Genomic DNA, 17,583 nt, shown 5'->3' with positions numbered 1-17,583 from the left:
CCTCAGATATCTCCAGAAAAGCTAATTTTAGTGACTGTCCTTGAAAACCAAAATCCAACAAAAGTGTTGTGGTTGATTTAGCTTCAAAATCTTTAACCCATCTCCACTGGTTGTGTGTACTTGCCAATCTTGTTGCGTTGCTTCTGCGACCAGCTCTAGGTACTTGAGCTTCTTCCTTTCAAATGCTTCCTCAGTTGCATCTTCAAAGGGAATTGTTACCTCGATAAATAGGTTGATTGCTTCCCTCACTCATCTCTTATATTATAGGATGGAAGGAAAAAGTAGCAGTGGTCAGATGTTCATATCACATTTATATTTTTTTATGGCATTTTAAGAACTAAGGGATGCGTTCTAGAATGTTAGATTGACAAACTAGCCACATAAAACAGGATTTAGCTCTTAATTACCTGTGATTCATTTCAAGGTTATGACCCCTGGTTGCTTTCAACATTCTTTCAAGTAATACATTCTACCTACTTTTCATTCATCTTTGTATGTAAAAAAAAATATACAGACCTCTTTGAATCTTAAATATACTTTTTCCTTGGCGCAAACAGAAAATGCAGTGTGCCCTTTTTAAAAGCTTTGCTTTGCTGTGATGCAAGTGTTAAAATTGATCTGCTTCGGCTGTCTTGAGGGTTTGCACAGTAAATTCACCACTTTTTCTAAAAAAAACTCAACACACAGTTGACAACAGCATGTGTATTGTAGACATCTCTTTTTCAGCAACAGCAGAATTTCATTTGTTTAGTCATAGGGTTTGTTTTCCTCAGGATGGAATCATGGAACTCTTAGGACACTTCCCTGACTCTGAGAGTAAGGGCCACTTTGGCACTCAAGCTGGTGCAGTCATTACCTTCAGCGATGATGAAGGGACAGTTGTGCTCCTCAGAGTTGAAACCTTTCTATATTTTGTGGCACAGCTATTTCTTTCACACTTTAATAGCTGCAGACCTCTTGATAAAACTGTATGATGTAGCCCAACTTCATCCCACTTTGAACCTATAGATGCTTAGGCCTATAGCAAACAGTGTTTGTACCTATATGCTTGAGCCTATAGCACAGTGTATTTACCTATAGATGCTTAGGACTATAGCCAAAAGGGTTTTAACAAATAGATGCTTAGGCCTATAACAAAAAGCATTGAATTCATGGATGAGTGAATGCTAGAGAAACCAAACTAGTGTGGTTGTCCTCTGCATTTTGATGTTAAACTAGCACAGCTATTTAACATTCAGAGTTTCTGGTCTTGTCAGACCCAATGTGATTGTGTACTGTGTAACCAGTTGAGCTTAATGTGTGGGAACACTGTGATCCTCTAGCTCAACAGGCAGAGTAAGGGGCTTACTAATCTCCCCCCACATTGATTCATTTTCAGTCCTCTGACGATAGACGCTTTTGGAAACATTTTACCATACACAATCCCTAGAGATGATTTGTTTCAAAAGCTCCTGCTTTTTAAAGTTTGACTCAAGTTAAAGTGCATTCTTCGAAATTTTGATTCAGGCTTGTAGAACAGACGTTTGACAGAGAAATGAATAATTGGTATCATGCCCTCTCCCCAGAAAATGTTGTTGTATTTTTCATCTATTTGCAAAAGAGATCATATTACTTTGAGGGATACCTACCCCACACACCTCCCTTACTGCTGAATGTGTTTGGCTATTTTAGAACCCAGACAGTGGTAAATTCAAAATTAATTATGCATGAATTTGATGCATAAATAATTTAGATAGTGGGAGGGGTGGGGACAAAAATGTTAATCATAGATTCCATCAAAGGAGAGTGTCAAAAATCCATGACGTGTACCGAAGATGAGAAAAGAAATGTTTATTTCCGGGTCAGTGGGGGTGTTAATTAGGATAGCATTTCTACAGTGGAGAAAGAAAGCAGACTAAAATGGCTATTATGTCAGAATAGAATGCTTCTGTAAACATATTCCTGAGGGCATTTTCAATGACAGGCTGCCAATATAACAACGTGGTCTACTCCAACTACCTACTCACTACATACCAGCCTCTCTGCAAGAGGCAAAAACAGTAAGAACTCTTTTTTTAATCACTTCCTGTCACAATGACCAAATCACAATTCACAACACCACACATTTGCTGGATAACTATACTATCTGTAGGTCAACCACCGCATGGCCCTTTGCCCTCATACTGTATATAGTACACTCGAGAATCTCATATTGGATATTTTGGTTACACTATCTATGAACAAGTATCCATAAAGCATGATAAATACATGGATTCAAAAAAACATAATAATTCATAACGCATTTGACATAAGTCTATATATCTTTGTATAAATAGTCATGACTACACACATAAAGTGTTATATTGTTGTATAAACTGCATAAAGAGATTAGATGTTGATGGTTTTGTGTGCATCCATTTAATATTCACTGTGCTCCTTAACTCCCTGGAGGTGATCCTATGACTGCACATGCATTACTAAGGCATGCAGATTTCAAAAATAATTACTTTATTATTTATGTTACATGCAGAAAGAAACAGGGCATTGCAAATGGTGTAAAGAATAACTAAAAACAAGAAGATGATATGGGAAAAAAAAGTACAAAATGCAAAAACTGTGTTGTGTTGAAAGGATAGGGGGTTGCAATAGCATCTTTTGGAACATGAGAGTATCTTGTGACAGCAAGTGTGGTTATTAACTAGGTCCCACCAGGACTTCCACTCTCAAAACATTAATCACTGCAGGAGCCAAGTCTGTATTTGCAGAATGCTATGGTGTGCAGTCACTGTAGCCAAACAGCGGGACCTGAAATGGATTGCAATGCTTGGCTGGACAAAATGGGCTCATCTTTTTGAAGGCTTCAGGAAAAGCTGATTTTATCTTCTTCCCTAGTTCTGCAAGTTATACACGGCTCCTTTCTGTCACTCGATATCTTACGTGGTCTAATGTCAGAATTAGAACTAAACCCTACGTGGCTCAGACAGCTCTCTGAGCATGTTGTTGTGATTCAGAGGAAGTAGTCGTGTATTTGCTTCTTATCAGACTTCTTTAACTCACGGAGCGACTCAGAGCTGGAGCAGCTGCCTCCATAGCACTAGCTTAAATAATGATGCTAATAGTGTTTAATGTGTGTGTCACCGCTGAACTGGGAGAGACACCATCTGGCTCTTGTGTCCTGTTTGTATGTGCTATTAAAACTGTGTTAGGAGACACACTGCTCCAGCGCCACTCTTTGTTCCAACAGATGTAAATGTTTGAATGACGAGAGATGCAGCGTACTCAGAAAACTAACATGCCTGCTTTCTATTCTCAATGGAGAAATATTTTCACAGTGAGGGTTTTTACAAAGAAATTATTACTTTTGCTGAGTATTTTGACAACTATTTTCACTTTCATTGATCATGAAAATAAACACAATGTTTTTATGACATGTATGTTACAATACTTGTCCTTCCATTCCATCGAGAAAGGCAGATTTTATTCAAAGTGTTCAAAGTTGTTTTTCTCAAACAGAGTGAGTCTGTATTAATTCAGTGTGTTTGGCCTTGACTGCAGACCTCTTCCCATCCTGGTGTTAATGTGTAAAGGCTTAATTATTCCACTTTTCCATAATATTTCCCATCACTAACCATTTCCCCTTTGTCAGGGGAGATGTAAGGTAACCCAGACGATCAAGAGGGCCCTTACAGCATGTCTGACCTCATGTTCCCTTGTTTAGTCAGTTAACTTGCATGTTTAGGGAAGGAACACTGACTTCCCTTGCAGAACATACTTTTAGAAAAATCTGGAATGCCATTTATTAGTACTGTATGTTCACAAGCATTACTTTTCGCACTGAGGAAATTAGTAAAACAAGCAAGTTCTCTTGCTGTGTCAATTATCCCTTTTTCATAGACTGTATGCATTGCCCTTTCACAGCCAATGCTTTGACCTTTTCTGTTGTATTCCTAAAACCCCTCTTTAGCATTTAACCAGCTTTTAAGTCAGCATTACAATCATCTACACCATGAAATCCCTCAATCAATCAAGCACAGACCAATTAAACAATTTCAGAACCCACTCAAGGATGGCATCACTGTGCTTTTGTTTTGCAAATGGCATATTAGGGGAGAAATCCATGAATACATAATTTTTCCAAATGGACCCGAATGATTTTGTATTTCAATACTCATCTTCTTGCCTCGCAGTTCTTAAGTTGTAGCAGAACAATTAGTCTGACCCATTTGACTGATCTGATTTCTTGCAAAACTTTGAAATATCATTCAGTTGTTTTCTCCTATTCTGGGAGACCACCAAACGCACAAAAAACATTTTTGACCAATAAGAGAGCAAACTCATATATACACAGGCACACAGACCTTATGTTCTCTAGGTGAACTTTGCCATTTACCTGTTATAGAATGACTTGGAGATTGCTATATTGCTCATAATACAGGTTCAATGTTTTCACTTGCATGGTTTGCCAACAATAATGATGATTGATGAGGTCCGGCATAACAACATACATGTAAATCGATGGTTCAGTTGAACAGCCAGGTGATATTTTTGGGTGTCAATCAGACACATTTGCCACAAAAAAATGGCTTGTTGAATTGTGTTTATAAAGTAAGCCTAGTGAAATGGTACACAGCACAGGAATGTCCCCTTAAACTACACATTCATTAGTGCTTTCAATCTGAAAGCAAAACCAGTTTGCTTCTGCAATAATATCACAAAAACAAAGGACAAATGTAAAATAGATTTCACAGATACACTAAAGGTTTAAATCTGTGATTTTCAGGGAAAAGCAGCAAAACAGCAGCAAAGCCATCAAAAAGACACTAGAGGGCAATATTGTACTCAGTTCAGCAACAACAAAGTGCGTCTGGTTGAAGGGCAAGGCACTGCATCCCACCATACATGTATCAGTTCATCTCTATGCCTTTACATACAGACACATGGCCCAGCTATTCCACCATGAGATTTAGGCTCTGTGCCTCATGCAAACTAATGACTGTCATGATTACTTGTCTACTGGGACACAAACACTCAGACATGAGCGCGATAACTATCCTAAACGCACACTGACAGGATGAATATGTTTCTGCATTGAGTGTATTTTATTTTTTTAGCACCATTTCTGTAACTATTTTGGCTAGCTTGCAGTTCATAGATCAGTGCATGCATTGCATAATGAATGGTAATGGCTGACATATCTATTCATATTTAATATACTCAAGAATATGGACAAGTATTCATACCTTCAGCTACTATATCTTCATGGCAAGAATATGGACAAGGATTTATTCCTTCGGTTCCTTTTCTTGTGTTGAGGGTTTGCCGGGGTTGATTGCATGCTGACAATTGTTGTATGAGCTAGAATATGGATTCTGTTTCTTTATACACGCAGATTGGACTGTGTCTGGATGATGTCATTCAGTGATGTTACTAAGTACAAGAAAAGAAGATTTTAGGACTTTTAATGAAAGGTACTCTGCTCAATACTCTCCTATGGTGTATTGGTTTGATCAAAACAAACATTTATACAAATCCCTCAGCCCTACATGGATTTAACTCAGAAAAAAGGTGTAGTGATAATGTTCAATTATACATTTTATTTTGCAATGCAGTACTCTCACATCTAGCTCGAGATCCCACTCCCACACACATTAATACTGAATGGAGTATTAATTGTCAGTATGTGAATAGATTTATTTTCCCAATGAGAAAAGCTATAGGCTATAGGGTAGTATAATCTCCCTTCTGTGTGCTAGAAGTTTATATATTCTCCTTGAAAAAAGTCAGAACGTACCAATCTTAACAACATGTGATTTAAGACTTTTGAAGTCACCCCCTTTAAATACTGTTTTAATGTTACATTATTGATGAAATATAATCCAAAGACAAAACTAATTTTTGGCATATCTTATTTCTTTATTTTGGTCTCTAGACACTGGAGAGGTATCTAATGAAAGTTCTTCTTATTTTTTTGGTATGTAACATTTACAGGAATTTCATTGATGTCTATCTTTCAAAACCTTGGTGTCAAGAACAATTGACCTATTTTGGCTACCGAGCAGTTTGGGCTATCAAATCAAGTTCTTTCAAGATAACTCCATATCAAACCATGAAAGAGATAGGTTGGGTGCTTTGGTACAGCTTAGATGTCAGTCCATTCTGCTTGAGGACTCGTCACCTTTGCGCTTACCAACTAATTCAGCAATGGTTGTTTTGAAAAGGAAAGAGGATTGAATGTTAAAGGAAACTATTTGGTTTAAGCCCAGTGCAACACCTTCAAAGGATATTTCAGTCAACAGGGCCACAGTCACTGCACTGCTATGTTTATTTATTTATTTCCTCAATAATTTTGCGGTGAATTACAGGAAAATGGCTACAGCTGTAATCACAAGATAAGTAGGAACTAACATGGCAGGTGTTTTGGAGGAGATAAGGAGGAGCCATTGTAGAGGAAGATGCTGATTCCAGGAGGGAATGTTTTGGGGCCCGGCACCTTGTTTGATTTGTTACCTCCAGCCCTCCTTGAGGCAAGGAAGAGATATGGTGAGGTTTTAAAATTACTCTTTGCAAAGTATGTTTACACATCCTCCAGATGTATTCAGGAGGCATATTTTTAGAAATGCAGTTAATGTAGTCATTGTCAGTCACATATTTCACTGGGTTTTGCCACATTCCTTTTAATTCTCTATCCAGCAATCTGACCTGAAAAAAAAATACACATCACTTTACCCTGCCATTGAATCTGAAGACAGAAAAGCTTGTGTATGGAAACAGAGAGAATTTAATATTCAGTTGTGCTCATACACATATTTTGTATTCACATGAGCCCTTTTCCAATCCAAACCCTCAAACCCCACTGCCTTGCACACAGTTCTGTCTCAGTGATGGAACACAATGTGTGGACAAAAGCAACCGCAACAACATGTCCAAAGATGCTGAAGCGTCACACAAAAACTGTGTAGCATATAACAATATGACACAATACAAATATATGATTGTGAAAAGATTTATTTTCATTTGTTAGGTCATATAGCATCGCTTTAAATGTGGTAACTAGCACCAATCAAAACCATGCTTCTCCTCTTTCTCACTCTCCTTCCTCCACATTTGTGGATTGTTCAGAGTGAAAAGCTTCGTTTTAATAGATCCCTTGGTAGCAGTCACCCATAGAAAGTGCCAACTTTTGTCTTTTCATCCTACTTGAAATGAAAGAAATTACTCATAGAGCTTGTGACATGCTTTGATCCAAGTGAGGAAAACAGCTCATTTGACTTCAGTAATGATCTCATTCCAATTTAGACAGACTCATACTTTCCTAGTTAGCCCCAACCAAATGAACATGTTATTCTATGTTACAAACAGAGCATTGTGCACCTTATCATGAAAAATTGTCACAGGATTATGTTTCTTTATGGCAATAGGTACAACCAATTATAATCTTCTACTGCATGGGTAATTATTTTGGTTTTGGTATTAAACAGCAGAGTACGGCTGTATGTGTTCTCCCAGAGACAGTTTGTTGCTTTAATCTCCGCCGCTTGTGTGAAGTTTGTGTTCAGGCAAGCATCTTGAGGGTGCCTGCTAGAGGGATTCCCTGCTGCACTAACCCCAAAAAGTCATCTTGGCTGAGACTTGTGCTACTGATAAAGGGAGAAGTGGGTGCCGCCGCTGCACCTCCCTCTTTCTCACTCTTTCTTTCTCTCCTCATCCCCCGTGTCTCGCCTTCTCTCTCTTCCCCCTCACTTTAACTTTCTCTCTCTCTCTCTCTCTCTCTCTCTCTCTCTTTCTCTCTTCCCCCTCACTTTTACTCTCTCTCTCTTTCTCCCTTCCCCCTTACTTTAACGCTCTCTCTCGCGCGGCCGCTCTCTCTTCCCCCTCACTTTAACTTTCTCTCCAATTCACTCCTTATGTGATTCTGGTGCAGTCTTCCTCAGCTTCATCACTAGTATGTCTCTTGTAGTATGCCTTTTGATTGTGCAGGAGGATTAGACGTTCTTACAATGATGGATCTGTGCCATTGTAAAGGGGACAGTGCCATAGGTTCTGCCATGCTGTCACATTTACATGGGTGTGTTTGCCATGCTGATTAATTCCTTTTATCACTTATTATATATATTCACCTCTTTCACCTCCCCTCCAATACACTCCTGCACATTTCTAAGGAATTTCCTCTCCCATTACTTTCTCCTTTGGTGTTAGTAGCACGGCAAGGCACAGTTAGCGCTCAAAGACAGCGCTGGACAATCACATGAGCTGCCTTTGCGTTTAGGTTTAAAAGATTCAAATGATCAGAAGTGAATTGAACTGTTTCTAAAGAGTGCTGTTCAAAAGTGAGAGCTAATGTTTCTGTTCTCACATGCCTGTCATATGCTACACCCCACATTTCTGTTGCCCCCTGTTTAAGCTACCTGCTGGTCACAGGGTCTGTGATCTCTGTGGTTTTTGAAGGCTTTATTCAGAGCAGTAACAGTTTAATCAGAAAGCCTGTCCGATTTCACAGTGCCTGTCCAGTTTAATGAGATTGGCTGAATGTCCTGGACACCTAGTTACTGGTGTTAAACGCCTCATCCTGTCAGACACGGGTCACGCCAATGACCCAGAGCTTCAGCACTCAAGACATATTAGAATGAATATAAAAGCTAATTTCAACACATTTGTGCAGGGATCTGGCCACAATGTATGAGCAATTATTTGTAACCTCTCCAAGGGGGGAGAGCTTATACTCAACAGTTAAAGGCAAATGTAGGAATACAAAATGTCTTTGTTTAGCTTTTGTTCTTGTGTCACAGTCTCTAATACGTTGACACAGGCAAGGACATTGAACTACAATATAATGAACTTCTCCTCACAGACCACAGCGAGTAGTGTCAACAAGGCTCAAAAGACTGTTTACCCGTTCAGTGAAGTAAACTCATTAGAAGAAAGACAAAATACAAAGGTTGGACAATTAAACATGCACCAAGCATGTGGACAAACAGAATAACAGTAACATACCAAGGGAATCTTTTGAATTAATATTTTAGTTTAGTGTTTATCTTGTCCTGCCAGTGTTGTTTTAGAATAAACTAGAAAATGCATTTCCTGAAGGAAATACCAGTGCATGAAATGCAAACGTTAGGAAAGGAAGAAGAAAAGAAAGAAGAGTGAAAGAAGGAAAAAAGAAAGGAAAGAAGAGTGGAAGAAGGAAAGAAGAAAGGAAAGAAGAGTGAAGAAAGGAGAGAAGAGAGGAAGAAGGAAAGAAGAGTGAAAGAAGGAAAGAAGAAAAGAAAGAAGAGTGAAGAAATGAAAGAAGAGTGGAAGAAGAAAAGTAAGAAGAGTGAAGAAAGGAAAGAAGAGTGAAAGAAGGAAATCATAGTTGAAGAAGGAAAGAAGAAAGGAAAGAAGAGTGAAAGAAGGAAAGAAGAAAGGAGAGTGAAGAAAGGAAAGAAAAGTGAAAGAAGGAAAGAAGAGTGGAAGAAGCGAAGAAGAGTGGAAGAAGGAAAGAAGAGTGAACAAGAGTGAAAGAGAAAAAGAGAGTGAAAATATTGAAAAAAGGAGATAAAAATGGAGTGAAGAAGAGAGATTGAGTGTGAGAGAAAGTAGACTGAGAGGGATAGAGAGAAAGATGGAGAGATGGAGAGAAAAAAAAGTAGAGAATGGAAGGTGTCTCAATGTTCCTAGTTACAGTTAAATTGAGAGGGACAGAGAAGAGGTTCCTTGGATTTGGCGCAGGTGTCAGTGAAGCACAGATGCAAGCCAGTTTAAAGACCCTATTATGATGTCATAATGGCCCAATGTAAGTCAATGGGAAAATTTAGATTCGTTTTTATTTAATATCTTAAAAAGTATAAAGTTTAGAAAAGTGAAAAATACATAGCATAAGTGTCCTCTGCAAGACCTACGCGACAAAGTTTGAATGAAGTTTCTACATTAAGCGGTTCGGGCTGAATTAATCGCAGAAAAAGGTGAGAAGAATAAGAAGAAGAAGAAGAAGAAGAAGCCTAGGAATAACAATACAGGGCATTTCATGCACTGTAATTAGCAAATCTAGATATTTAGGTTTTGTAATCCCACTACAACAGATTACCTGAAGATTACTTGTGGGTTCTGATTTTTTTCTGTGGTGTACCCTGACCATGGCAATGTTACACTTTATTCATTAAATACACCCTCAGGAGCGGGTGGAAGATCCATACACAGCCACAACAGCCTGGCACCACCTCCTCATGCTGGTCACCAACCTGGTCACACATTGGGTTTATGCGTTTATTTGAAAAGGGACAGTGTACATTAATAAACATTTCCAAGAAAATATAAATGCACCGGAATTAGCTAGGTTAGCTAGTTTTCATCCATTGTCCGTTGGCAGGGCATGAAAGACCATACTACCCCTCTCCTGCTGACTCCAGGTCCTTGTAGGTTCTGATGTTTTTCTGTGGTGTACCCTGACCATACTGCCCCCCCTTCTGCTGACTCCAGGCAACTCAGTGAGGATGCAGCCAGAACAGGGATCTAATGTCTAGATGTTTATGTGTAGACCTGCAGCTGCTGTGGAAAGGGAAGTGAGGAGGAGGGATAGGGGCTTGTGCGGTCTCCTAGAACTACAACTCAAATGCAGTTTCAGTTACATCACGCTTGTGTGGTCTCCTAGAACTACAACTCAAATGCAGTTTCAGTTACATCACGCTTGTGTGGTCTCCTAGAACTACAACTCAAATGTCTCCTAAAACTACAACTCAAATGCAGTTTCTGTTACATCAAGCTTTTTTTTTTTTTTTGCATTGCGCACCAGGAGCCAAATTAGCTATAGTAAAATGAAAAAAAATGTCCTGTTATTAGAGGCATAAGGGCTGGTGTCTCTGCACAACCTGGGCTCTATCTATGCACATACCGTAAAACTGTCCTTTCTCATGAGCAAAATATACGCAACGACAGCATTCATATGCATCTAAGTGCTATGTAAGATGACGTAGTCAATAATCAATCTCCTGTGATGCATGATAAAGTTTGAGGCTAAAACTAACAGCATATCTATCTTGTAAATCCAATGCTTAAGAGTGGCTAGTGAAAGATAAGTGTGTCTATTTGTCCTTCACATGACCGCATACCATCAGAATGAAGGGGAAGCTATAATACAAAAACATACATTTAATGAAGGGTAAAACGTGGATAATGCTGCTTCAATTGATTATCAAAGGTAATCAATAGGTAACATGGTTAGTGATTTAGCAAATAGTGTCTAAATCGGTGGAGGCTAATTTGAACCCATCAGATTTCAGATTACTGTTGTGATACATCGGCAATATTTGTTGAGGCCATTAGGAGAAATGGAGTTTTAAAAAGTCACATAGACTTTGGCTTTTCTTGTATTCAAAAATGTTTCTTTAGTAACTCTGAGATAGGATTAAAGTAAATGGACATAAAGGATGAAATAAAACGTCAAGATCATACGAGTATATATGCATTCCCATATCATGCATATACATTCAGTTCACTGATTTGGAATGAACATTAACTTAAAAAGACATTAATCATGAGTCTTCTAGTGAGAGGCCATGCACCTGAAGCCCTTGGTGTGTCTCAGCTGACACGGGTTGAGCGCGCTGAATCTTTCTGAGATGAAGATATCTCTTTATTCTGCCTTTCATCTCCCCTACTTGGACAGCAGTCAGGCTGTCACATGGCTCCCACTTGATCAGCACCCTCTCTGATGCTTTCAGGCTTGCTGCCGAAATATTTTGTCTCCAAGCAAATGAAAAAGAAAACCCTGCCAACCTGGATGCACCAGCAATGGCAATGTGAGAAAAAAATTGAATGTGGCTTAAAGTACTGGGAAAAATTGCAATAGCATAGCTCAAAATCACCCTAGCCTGACAGAGAATTCAGAAGGTTATGGCCGTGGCACAAACAGCCTTCAATATTGAGAGAACAGACGTGACTCATGGTTCAATGAATCACTTCTGAACTTTTGCAAAAGCCAGCACACACTGAGAACAGCACAGTCCACCAACACTTCCTAGATGGATCCTGGACATATCCAGATCCAATGTGTACGGGCTGGTTTCTCTTCTCCCGCGCCTAGTCCCTCGGAGTGGATTTGGCAGAGCCAGGCAAGAGTTGCAGATGGTCAGTAAAGCTTCCATGAAACACACACACACACACACACACACACATACACACACACATACACATACACACACACACACATTGATTGTACACAGATTGATACATTCAGACACACTCACATGGTAATATAACATAACAGACAGGAATTTTCACACTTAAATTCAATAATGCCTCCTTCAGAAAGGCTGAAAAACACTAATATGTATTTACAGCAGAATACCCAAACACTATGCTATATAGTACATATTTAATATAGCTGCTATGTTGGCATTCTTGAAACAATGAAACAATAATCTGTTTCATTTATTTGTATTTATTATCATTTTTAATTATTTAATTGAATTATACGGACAAAATGTATCACAGAAGTTCCGTGCTGAAAAACATTCTATAATTTTCAAGCCAACTGCACATGGAGGACATTTGTTCTACCTTGTGTTATGTTAATGAGCCTACCAGACTGTATACGGACACTGTCCTAAACAAACTAACTGTGAACAGATTCTTATCTCTATGAGCCTCAACCCAATGCTTGTAACACTTGTGTTACTTTCTCCCTGTTGCATATTGTGCCCTCAAACTTCATGAACAAAGTCTCAAAAAGCTAAAAATTGGGGCACCATACCTAAGCCTCCCCTCCACAGTTATCAGACGGAGGATTTGATGGAAAAAGGGGCCCCTTTGTGAGAGTCAGCAGCCTATAGAGATCTTAAAGCTGCAGGGGTGTGGGAGAAGACAGGAGGAAACTGTGCTCCACAGAGACACCATGTCGTGTCGCGTCTTACTTTGCCTAGGGGAAACAGATTTGAGTTGAGCTAATATTTTGAAAAGCTTTGACACACTCATACAGTCATATACTTTGTAGTTAACCTCCAGAAAGTAACTGGGGTGCACTCTGCAAATATGAGGATACAGAACAATTGACACAGACCAGGTGAGATAAGGTGTAATTAAAGCCCTTGAGACAACAATGGAATCACATTGGAAACAAGAGCATGTTTTTTTATGTCAAAACAAGCACTTTGAATGTGATGACATTGGTATAGCTACCGGTAAGGTAGTTCATTAATAGGTTTGTTATACACATACACAAACCTGTGGCACAAAAAAAAAACTCTTTCATGTTTCACAGAACTCCAATCAGATATTTACAATGAAGCATGATTGGGCTGGTAAAATCATTGTCAGTCACAGTCAGTGATAGTGGAGTAAGTTACAACAGTGATGCAGGGATACACAATACATGCACACCCATGTGAATCAGCTACTGTCAGGAAAGCCATGCAAAAGACCTGTTTAACACTGGTTACCACCAAAGATTCAAGTAGAAAATCTACAAGTGAGACCACAAAGCATTTAGAAATACTATCTTCCAGTTTCATTAAACATTAATTCTCTAAGGCCTGTTAAAAGTAATACATTCTTACATCAACACGCTTACATTCTTTATGTATCAATCAACAATTTAACTTCAACAATTGCACTAGGATGAACAGAAATAAATGAATTCTTGCCAGAGAAAAGGAACTGTTAATTTCTTCAGTTTCACTGTGCCTTAATTTGATATTTTTTTTTCTAATGTAATTAAGAATAATTGCCTGATCAATTGGGCTTAGCCTTGGAATGCAGTGTGGGCGATGCAATTATTTCAACCAGGGTGACCTTCAATTTAAAGGTTAAGCTTTTTTATTCTCTTCTCTCCCACCTCTTTGAGTAAGAAACTGGGGGGGTGGTTGTTTTTTTCTCTTGATCTGGCACATTCTCATATGTGTTACACACCCCATCATTCAGTCCTTCCACATACGCACAAATATCCTTCAGAGTTTAATTAGTTGTCTCTGCCTTACTCTAAGTAGCATCTGGATGTGTGGTGTGTGGGAGGAAACTAATTGGCACGTGGCACTTGAAGTAGTTCAACCCTTAGGCTTCCGAAGCTTCATGAAGACAGAACCTGAAGTGAAAAGAGAAAAAAAACTGACAAGAATGCAGGAAATGATTTCGCCCTCCCCTCTGGACACCACTGAGGATGGAAGACAAGGCAGAGGTTTCCTATACGTTTTCCTTTATGGCAAGTACACATGTAGAGGATGTACCAGTACCATTGATGCAGTGGCAAACAATTACTGTTGTCTTGGCTCAGCTCAAGAACAGGAATTAAATCTTGTGATGTTGTTGGTCTTTAGTTATTGGGTTTGGTACTGAGTGTGCTTGCCTAGACTTTGAGGTTGGGAGACAATAGCAACTGCCCGGGGAAACATAGGAATCGTTCAATTTGGTGACAGTTCTGGGACTAATTAGGAGAAGACTCTGGGAGAGCCCGCACAGTGATAAGTTGATGCACTGATGCACTTGAAAAATCTTTAATGAAGTGGTTGCTGCCGATTCCTGTCGGTTTTATTTTATCCATGTCTTATGACATGGCATTATTGCTGTACTGTGATAGACAAATCATTATTTCATCTATTCTTCTGGCATTCAGCATGTCTTTAATCGTTCGTGATTTTAACAACACAGCTTTGAAAATCTCAGACAGCAGCTTTAGAAGTTTGCCAGTTTATTCGAAGTTCAAGGGGTTTTCCTCCAAACTCTTTATTTCACCCACTGACTCCTAATTGGAGTCTTCTAGTGTATTCCTACTCTGGACTGGTGTAGCAGGCTGGACTTGAAAGGTGGGCTCACATAGCGTGTCGTGTGTAGAAGATGTTTTCCCCCAGTCAAACAGTCAGGAAAAGACTCTTCTGTGGGGCTCATTAGCTGAGCTCATAGCCAGTGCTTGACAAATTGAATCATAAGATTGCTCAGTAGAATCCTCCAGGGATGCCTTGACCATTAATGGTTGTTCAGCCATTTATGAAAGAAAAGAGCGTTTTTTCTGTCTTTGCTTACGTCGCCCTCTAGCTTTCAAGGATGTAGGCCTCAACAGGATATGAAAGAGTTGAAGGCTGCTCATAGTTCACAGCCACCTCCTCTGAGCACAGTAGACCAGTGAATGCTAACGGCAGCCAGCCAGCCACCAATGTGTAGAAAACAATAATTTTGTGATGTTGGGTGTGACAAACAGTACCTCATACACAAACCAGCTGATCAGGGATAGCAACTTCTTGGTCTTGAAATACTTGGAAAAGTAGCTTGCAGTAGATCTGGTAACCTTACTACAAGATACCCAACCATCCCCTTTGGATTTAAACTGAGTTTGTGGATTCATTTGTAGGTCTTTTAATCTCAAATCCGTTTTGTAAACATGGTGAAGCCTTCCATCTTTGTCGATTTAAGGGTATGTCCAAATCTCTACAGAAACTCTCCTGGAAGATCTCAGATTATGTGAAGGGGCCCATCAGAAAGGTCACATGGGATTACATTTCATGAAGGTTGAAATACAAAGATACAGAATCCAAATAAAACAATGTGTTGTGTGTGTGTGTTTGTGTGTGACAGAGAGAGATAATGTGTGTGAATGTCTGGAAAAAGTTTGAATTGGTGTGTTACAAAATATCACATAAGACTTTGTGATATCTTTAAAGTGTCCTCCTCATCATCCAAGGCAAGTTATAGGAGTATTGTATAGTTTATCCACATATGTATAGATGTGATACATCGAAGGATATCTGCCATCTCTGACCTGAGATCTGAGCAAAATGTCTTTTAGCTTTTTGCACATGTGAACTTTATTTACTATTACATTTACATTTAGTCATTTAGCAGACACTTTTGTCCAAAGCGATGTACAAGGGAGACACACATCTCCTGCCAATAAATGAGTGGACACCCACCAAAGAAACACACGGACCTATGGGTGAGAATGTTGGCCATATGCAATGTGATGTCTGAACACAAAACAAGTGTTGGAAAGCCATTGGTGAATGTTAGAAAGTCATTACTATAGTCACTTAACATTTATACATAGTACGAATATATACAATAACCCCAACTTTTAAATAACTGGTCAATGTCCAACAAATGTAAATTCCACCATGTTTAATTAAAGGGATCTGCTGCAAAGAATCAGACACGTGTTAGAAGATATGATAAATTACCCCCCTCAGTTCCATGCACAGACTCTCGGTCAAGTTCAACCCACGTTTGGTAGCTCACATTTTCACATCAATAAATTTGGTCATGCTCATTCTAATTCTGCAAGCCCATCTTTGACTCAAAGCCTTCCACCCTATGACAGCCTTCAGAAAAGTAGGCTGCGAGCCCACCACCCCCCCTAAACCCAGCGGGCTCCAACAGTTCCCAGACCTTGCTACTGTACTTGCTCCCAGAGGGCCTTATTACTGGTGACACCCAGCTCCTAAGTTGAGCTCCATTCTCTCTCTGCAAAGAAGACCAGCAAAGTAGCAAATGAAGAAAGAGAATGTTGTAGAGCCTTGTGTTAGCTCTGTAACTCTCCCATTGCTCTTAGTCCCCTTCTAACCATGGTTCATTCTGCAACGGACTTTGTAGAAAGAAGGGGAAAGAAGGAAAGAGTCTCTCTAAATAGAAAAGTAAGTTTGTGGCAAACATTCCAAAGGAAAATGTTAGTTCTCAAAGGTGGATCTTGGAATTATGTATCAACTTAATCACAGACACTTCTCCTAAAACTCCTTAGAATAAAACTGTTTGAGACAGAAATTTAATTGTCAAATCCCACCATAATTGACAAAAAAGATTTCCGAGCTATCTCTTTCCACAACAGCTTTGAACAGTCTTCTTGTCATGGGCTAGTTAAATGTACTTTAAGGTGAAATGTTGTGCCTCATGCCCAAACACAAAGGTTGTCTTGGGGAAGAAACAGAGGAGGTAATATTAAGATGTCTAAAAAGTATGATTTGTGACCATGTTGAGATATCTCCTTTAACACATTAGGAGAAATTTGGTTCATATAGAAATCTGAGTAGCAGGAAATTTAAGCTTAAATCTCACTTTTAATGTTGTTGTCTCGTACAATATATCTTTTTAGATGTTCTTTCCATATGGGATTTATGAAGTGATATGGGCTTTTCATAAACCTCCCCACCATACTGTCTTATATGAACATGTGACAGGATGTTTGAGGTTGACTTTTGAATAATCTTTAATTTCTACAGGAATGAGCCAGCCAATTCACATACTTCACTCCTAAGTAGGTTTCAGATTTGTTGATGGCATTAGATTTATATGTTGATATCCAAATATATTATATCAATGTGTATGCTGGCATGGTTAGCTTAGGGGTTTTACTCTTTTTTGCACATCAGAATTATAACAAATGCAAGGTGCAAAAGAAACATTGGCCCAGTACCTATGGTGCTATGAGTATTACAATATATTGTCCATTTAATGTGCACATTTAATTGAATTAGACAATCAAGTAGTTATCTACATCTAACTTATATAGACTGGCTTTGGTCTTTCTTCAAGGGTGGAACTGGTGAAAACATAACACTTTCAACGTATTGCATCATTAGAACCAGCATCATTTCATGAAGAACTCGGTACAGAATTATATTCCATACCCAGCTCTAACTGGTAAATATGACA

Source organism: Sprattus sprattus (assembly GCF_963457725.1).
Source record: "Sprattus sprattus genome assembly, chromosome: 16".
Lineage (NCBI taxonomy): Eukaryota > Metazoa > Chordata > Actinopteri > Clupeiformes > Clupeidae > Sprattus > Sprattus sprattus.
The sequence above is the reverse complement of the archived record's forward strand: the minus strand, read 5'-3'. Positions refer to the sequence as shown.